Here is an 8,115-nt window from a genome sequence, read left to right as displayed (position 1 = left end):
TGGGAGACTAACAGATGGCATAATGGTTACACCACTGGACTCCCAGATCCAGAAGCTTAAAACTCATGCAAGGCTCATGTATGTATGTGTGTGCCCAAAATCCCGAGAGGAGATTGGAGGCAAAGGGATTACAACATGGCCATCCCCCCTGGGATGGTGATTCCTTGCTTTCTCTCTCTCTGTCTCTGTCTCTCTAGGAAGCACACATGCCCTATAGCAAGAATCTCTCTTAAAAGGTAAAAAGATATAAACCCTAGTCTAAGGCCCTTCAATGGCAACCCACTCTGGGACTTCTCCCTGCCTGTTTTGTTTTTGTTTTTGTTTTTGTTTTTTCCTTTCCTTGCTTTAATAAACTTCTGCTTTGCTGCTCCTTTGTGTGTCTGGGTCTCTAATTCTTTATGAGCAGAAGACAAGAATCCAGATACCACTCAGTCCTGAATCCAATGTTGGTGTGGGGCCTGATTATCCCAATTTCCCTCCTCACTAGCTTGTGAAGGGTCCTTCTCTCTCTCTGTCTCTGTGATATGCGTGCATTCAGCCTGTTGTGAATTTAAAAAAAGATCTTTCAGCAATCAATGTCTAAATTTAACATTAAAATGTTTTGAATGAATAAGCAACAGTGATAAAAAATATGCTACTCTTTCTTAAATTTTTATTTATTTAATTTTATTTATTATTATTATCATTTTTTAAATTTGCTATAGGACATGTGCATCACCAAAGAGAGACAGAGAGAAAGACAGAGAGAGAGAGAGGAAGTGAGAAAGCAAGCCTTCAGGTCTAGGACTCAATCCATGGTTGATTGCATCTAGCGACTTAACCATGACACCACCTCCTGGTCCAAAAGTATGCTACTCTTTACCTACATCATAGTTATTATTAATACACATAAAAACATGTTTTATGGAAATTCTAAGGTAGTATGTGTGATTTCTAATAACTACCTTTACAACTTACTGCGGTTATTCTCAAAGATCACATCAAATCAAATTATATACATAGCAACATTCAATTAAAATCTCACTATCTTGATTATCTCTCATTTTGGTCCCAAACTTTTCCCCACACAAACAAATAAACAAACACATTCAATCATTTTTGCTCCAATATGTTCTAATATGTTTAGAAATAATATATATGTTTCTTAAATCATCTTGCCATGTCAAATCATACAATAAAAATGTCAGGACTGATGACAACAATGGAATTAGGGAAAACGTGCAAACTTTATTGATAATCCATGACATGATTGCAGCAGGTAGTAGGGTGTCACCGTGTGATGCTGGAGCCATATGGGAGGCCCACAGTCAGATTCTGGGTCATACCTGACCACTGGCCCGTGGCCTTAGCTGTCTAGGCGACTTGGAAAAGGATAACGGCATGGTAAGACCCTTTTGAAGTTATCGCTCAATGCCTTTCGTTCTCTTGAAATACATACATAAACCTAAAAGGAAACAGCACAGTTCCACACAGGTTTAATGGTCAAATCCATCCGTGTACCATAAATATGACTCTTTACCTTAAAAAAACACCTGTAATGTGCTTGTGGAAGTGGACATTGGAGAGGGTTACAGCATTTGAATGTGAGTTACTACAAAATAATGGAAGGAGGGTTTTCTGTAATTTGGTGGAAAACTACAGCAGGTTTTTTGTTTGCTTTTAGAATTCATTATTTCTTTCATGAGAAGGACAGAGAGACAAGAACCCCCAGCCAGGCCTTCACGCAGCAGTTCATCCCCAACCTCAACTGGTCCAAATCATGGGCCAATGTGCACCCAGCATGCTCAGGGAGATCCAGTAAATGAACCCAGGACCTTTCCCACGTGAATCCAGTTGTACTCCCACTGTGCCATCTTGACACTGAAAATAACACTTGTTGTGGATGAAGGTAGCTCAATATGTGTTATTAATAACTGAAGCAACTGGTAGATGGTTAATTTGTTTCAATGTTTGTCTTTTGTGTATTCATGTGGACTCCAAATCAGTTGCATGTGTTCCCCTACGTTTTCTCTGGGTAAAATCTTGCATAAGAAAACCCAGCTCCACCTTATGGAATAATTGTCCCCAAATATGTCCATTGTAGGAGCAAGTTCATATTATCCAAATAAGCATGATTGTAGAACTGATAATAGTTCAACTATATTGGTCTTGGTTCTGCAAATTTGATTTTTATTTCAAATTATTTAACTCATAAATATTTTAGTCTATCAACCATTTTAAGGAAACAAATATTTTTAAAATGGCTCAATGAGGGATCAGCACCAGCATGCGTGTGTGCGTGTGTGCCCAAGGTTCCGAGAGGAGAATGGAGGAGAAGGGATTGCAGTGTGGCCATCCCTCCTGGTGTGTGGGGAGGTGATTTTTCACTTTCTCTGTCTCTCTGCCTCTTTCTCTGTTTCTCTGCCTCTTTCTCTGTCTTTCTGGCTAGTGCACGTACCCTATAGCAAAAACTTCTCAAAAAAATGGCTCATTGAAGAAAATATATACTGTAGCTTAAACTGAAACACCTTATTTTAATAATTTAAAAAGAAATGCATCTCTCCTAAAAGCACAGCAAAAATTTTAAGTACATTTGCATGTACAATCATTTTGAAGTAAATATTTTTATCTTAAAATAGAATATTATTTTGATTTTCCTAAATTAAAAAAATATTGATGACTTTTACTTTAACCATAAATTCAGTTTTATATATATTTTGGGAGATAATTTAATTTTATAAGAAATTTCAAGAAATGTACAGTGGAAATTTTATTTTGGGACAATAACCATTGATGAAATTTATTCCTGCTTAGTTACCTATAATTTATTCAATGACTAAATGAGTAAGTTATTCAATAGAGTAATGAAGTAATTGCCTATAAATTCTTATAGTCTATAAAATTTTTTCTGTAATTTTATTATAAAAAGTGAGTCACTCAAAAACTTTAACTCTAGCTGATTCCAAAATAAAACAAAGTAACTTTTACTTTTAGTTAGATAGTTCATACTCTGTCTACATATGGAACCAGTCCCAGAAGTTTGAGCAGTACTTAATGAACCTTTAGTAGGTTATTACTTGAGGAAAAAACTCCCTGAGAATTGTAAAGAGTATAAAAAGGATGATTGAGTTCAAGTTCTGTTAAAAAAAAAAAAAATTACTGCTCATCTTCAAAATGCCTTCTTATTTTGCTCTTTGTGGTCAGGTTAAATGATATTCTTTGTCATTTCTCTTTTTTATTATTAATTTATTTTACATTCATTCACTGAGCATCATCAAAACATACAAAACGTGATTTCCCATCCAGAATACACCACATAGTGACTTAATTATACGTGTTGGTCAAAGACAAATAATTTTCCACTTCTTGTTTCATATATATATGTATATAAATTTCTCCTCCTATTTCTCACCCCCTGTCATTTCCCACCCTCTTCCTACACTGTCTCTGGTATCTACAGTTGTTTTCCACTCTTTTTTGTTTTTCACACATTGTATTGATTCACAGCATATCTTAATTAATCTAACTACTTTCAATAACAAGTTTAGCTGATATATACATATCAGTGAATACATGTCTGACTTTAGTCATGAAGCTCTGAGTAGAATGGATATACTATAAAGTAGAACCTAGCTGATGCAATATAGCTTACTGCACTCATTAAATAGGTATTTTTTAACATTTTTTTTAATTTTAAGAAAAGCAATTTTAGCTTTAATAAATCAAAATTTAAAAAAAAGCAAAGAGATCTTTGCTTAAAACTTAAAGCCGGGGGGAAAAAAAAAAACATAAAGCCAGGAGGAACTAGCAGATGGTGTAATGGCTACATTGCTGGGCTCCCATCTAATCAACTGTGGTTCGAATCCCAGATCTGGTGGTTTGAACTCATGCCGGGCACATGTGTGTGTGCCCAAGATCTCGAGAGGAAAATGGAGGAGAAGAGATTACGGTGTGGCTATCCCCCCTGTGATTTCTCACTTCCTGTCTCTCTGTCTCTCTCTGTCTTTGTGGTGACTGCAGGCGCCTTATAGCAAAAACCTCTCCAAAAATAAAGGCAGAAAACAGGTTAGGATTCTGTACAAATAGCAGGTGCATGAACCTCTCAGTAGCTCAAGACAAGATAAAAATCCTTAAATCTGGAAAACAAAGCACAGAAGAAAATCAGTGATGTTTTAGTCAAAAGTCATAAGATTCTATTTCATCAGTTCAGTCTCATGTACTTTTTCTTTTGTTGTGGTCTGATCTTCCCGTTTAAATTATGAAACATAACCTTCAACTTCAGACTTGTCCTTACCATTAAGTCAGCTAATTTCTTGGTTGTTTCTGGACTCCTCAATTCCCACCGAATCTGACTCACAAAGAGAGAAAAATGAATTAGTATAGAGATTGCAGATCACCTCCTCCAACACACCTCTGAATGCTCAGATTGAACTTTAAGAATTAGGAAGAAATGTGCAACCCATCAGATGACCAGAAATAACTGGAGGGGCATAAGAAATATGAGAAAGCAAGAAAATACTTCTCCTCCAAGGGAAAACAAAAGCTCCTCTTCATCCACAGACAGTAAAATGGAACTCATGGAAATGTCAGATAAAGAATTTAGAATATTCATAGTGATGAAGCTAACAGAGATGCAAGAGAAGAGAGACAATGAACTCCAGAAGACCCAGTAGAAAAAGCCGCCAATTTCCAGGAGCTGAGAAAGTTCTTACAGCTCTGAAAGAGGAAACACACACCATAAAAAAGGGTCAAATGGAGCTGTCAGAGATGAAGGTTGTAATACAGGAAATCAAATCCTCTCTTAAAAGTATTAAAAGTAGACTAGATCATACAGAGGATTGAATCTCAAATGTAGAAAACAGAATCACTGGCCTAGAAAAAACCATCACGAAGACTGAGAAAATAGCCCAGAAAAATGAGAATAACATACCAAAAATACTAGACACCATTAAACATCCAAACATCCAGATAATGGTATCTCAGAAGGTGAAGAGACTCATAAGGGCATTGATAATCTATTCCATGAAATCCTGGAAAAAATTTTTCCAAATCTAGAAAGGCATTCAAAGATCCAGTCCTGGCAAATATGAAGGATGCTAAATAGAATCAACCCAAGAAGATTTTCTCCAAGACACATTATAGCCAGATTGACCAAAACCACAGGCAAAGACAAAATACTGAGATTGGCAAGTGAGAAATGTCAAGTTACATACAAAGGATATTCCATCTGGCTAACAGTAGACCTCTCTTCAGAAACATGTGACCAAGGAAAGAATGGGAAAATATATTTGAAGTGTTAAGGGAAAAACAATTTCAACCAAGAATACCATACCCAGCAAAATTATCCTTCATGTGGGAAGGAAAGACAAGAATATTTTCAGATAAACAAAACCTGAAAGAATTTACCAACACCAGACCGACTCTACAAGAAGTCTTGAAGGGAGTGCTATACCAGGAAAACTAAATACAGACACACAGAAATAAGAGTTCAAAGACACTCATTGTCATTTCTAGTATATTCAAATTGAGGTAACTCCTTCACTCATAGCAAAGTTACTCCCATTTTGTAACACAACCTCTAGTTTGTAATTCTCAGCCTGACCCTGTCCACGCCACGTGCCCCTACAGTACTGAGATAGGACACATCTTTGAGTCATATCAAAACCCATGATACATTAATCATTTATTTTTTATGGATTTTGTTTTTAAATGTGTTTTATTTCCAGGGTGAATGACAGGGAGAATGAGGAGTCAGAGAAAAATACACACACGCACACACACACACATACTCAAGCACACATTCTGGTAGAGTTTCACACTGAAATCCACTCCTGCAGTCCTACAGCCAGCCAGGGTCGAATACATGTGGTGTGTTCAAGCAGATTCAGGATGAGAACTTGAAGCTTTCCCACTTGGCTTTCGTCATGAGACAGCAGCCAACACTATGGTCTGTACCACCACAGCTAAGTTCCTTGTGACTTTAATGTGTGACTTAGAAAACCAAAGAAAGAAGGAAATTGCCCTCCCTCCCCTAATATGGTTGTGAATGAGCTTTCTATCTCTTCAGGTAGAAGAAATACACTCATCCACAGAAGGAGGAAATGACGGTGCACGCACAAGGAAGCAGAGCTAAGAAGCAGAGCCTCAGTCACTGTAGTCCTGTCCCAGGTTCCAGTTGCCAGGACCCATGAGCAAGGTCTGCTTGCTAGAAATCACCCTGTGCACCTTTGACATGTCCAGGATCTTCCAATAAATCCTCAGTTAGCCCAAGGTAGTGTGGTTTGGGGTGCTGGCAAATGAAAAAGCTCTAATATTGCTGCTCTGTCAGATAGGTTATGTGCATATTAATTTTAATTCAGGAGACATGAGATCAGCAGATGGCATAATGGTTATGTCAATGGACTCCCATGAAGTCCACCGCAGTTCAAGTCCTGGACCCAGCAGCTTAAACCTCATGCTGTGTGCATTTGCATATGTGCCCAAGATCCTGAGAGGAGAAGGGACTGAGGCATGGCCATCCTCCCCTTGAGGGAAATGATTTCTTGTTTTCTGTCTCTCAGTCTCTCTCTGTCCCTCTGGTGAGCACATGTATCCTATAGCAAAATATCTCACTAAAAAATATGTAGGTGACATATTTGGATAATACAGTGATCTAGTGACTTCAAACTGTAGCATATAAGCACTGGATTATAACAAGACTGTCAAAGCATCAATTCTACAGATTACTATAAATTGCAAAAGAAAATTTTAAGTCAACAACAATTGAGCCACAAATATAGCTTAGCATCAGTAAACAAGACAGCCTGCCATGTGCCTACTGATGTGGTAGAGAACATACCATGGGACCAGCAGGTGGCATGGTGGTTATGTTGCTGGACTCCCACATGGCTGACTGTGGCTTGAGTCCCAGATCCTGGTGGCTTGAAAATCACACTGGGCATGTGTGTGTGTGTGTGTGCCTAAGATCCCCAGAAAGAGAGTGGAGAAGGGATTGTGGTGTGGCCATCTTCACTGGGGTGATTTCTCACTTCCCCTCTCTCTGTCACTGTCTTCCTCTTTCCAGTGAGAGCACACATCTTATGGTTAAAATCCCTAAAAAAATAAGAAATATTCTTCAAAATATTTAACCTAAAAGTAGTGATGTATCTAAACTTAATACTAATCGTGCAGGAAATGGAAGAATATAGGCACTAACTACTGAACACCAACAGGAAAGGATCAAACCATTTCATAATGATTATTCTGCAAAAAGTCAGTATTGGTTTAAATGGTGGTGAGATTGTTATAAGGAGAGAAAAGGATGGGACCAGCAGGAGGAGTGGAGGTTAAGGTGCTGGAATCTCACATGGCTGATGACGGTTTGATTCCAGGACCTGGTGGCTTAAAAAATCAGCAAGGCACATGGTGTATATGTTCAAATCCTGAGAAGAGACTGCAGGAGATGGGATTGCAGCATGGTCAACCCCCTTAAGTGTGGTTTTTCACTTTCCTGCTCCCTCTCTGGTGAGTGCACATGCCTTATAGGAAAAAGAGAGAGAGAGAGAGAGAGAGATTCAAATGTAGGGCCTTCCCTTAAGTGCATCAGTTAGGAATTTCACAGAGAAAGTCAGATCCCACCATAGCCTCCTACGGTAAACCAGGGTTTGCGCTTATCCCTGTGAGCTTGAAAAGCACGCTGTGGGGGCGAGTAGGCGGTGGGGTGGTTAAGGGTGCTGACTCCCACATTGCCCACTACGGAGGAAGTCCCAGACCTGGCTGCTTGAGTTCTCACTTTCACTCTCACTCTTGCTCTCTTGTTCTGACCCTCTCTGGTCAAAATTAAAATAAAAAAATAATATAAAACAATTCTTAAAAAGGTTGTTCTGACCCTCTCTGGTCAAAATTAAAATTAAAAAATAATATAAAAAAATTCTTAAAAAGAAAAAAGTGAAAAGGAAAGGAAAGAAAGTAAGAAAAACACTCTGTGTGTGTGTGTGTGTGTGTGTGTGTGTGCATGTGCCCAAGATCCTGACAGGATGGAGATTTGAAAGAAAAAAGTTTACAGTGTGACCATGAGTAATACAATGACCTAACACCCAAATACGAAGCATGAAATTAATTAGGTACTATTTTCTTTACTTCTTAAGGTACAATTTT

Source organism: Tupaia chinensis, unplaced genomic scaffold (genome assembly GCF_000334495.1).
Source record: "Tupaia chinensis unplaced genomic scaffold, TupChi_1.0 Scaffold000405_1, whole genome shotgun sequence".
Taxonomy (NCBI): Eukaryota; Metazoa; Chordata; class Mammalia; order Scandentia; family Tupaiidae; genus Tupaia; species Tupaia belangeri.
This window is presented reverse-complemented; position numbering follows the sequence as displayed.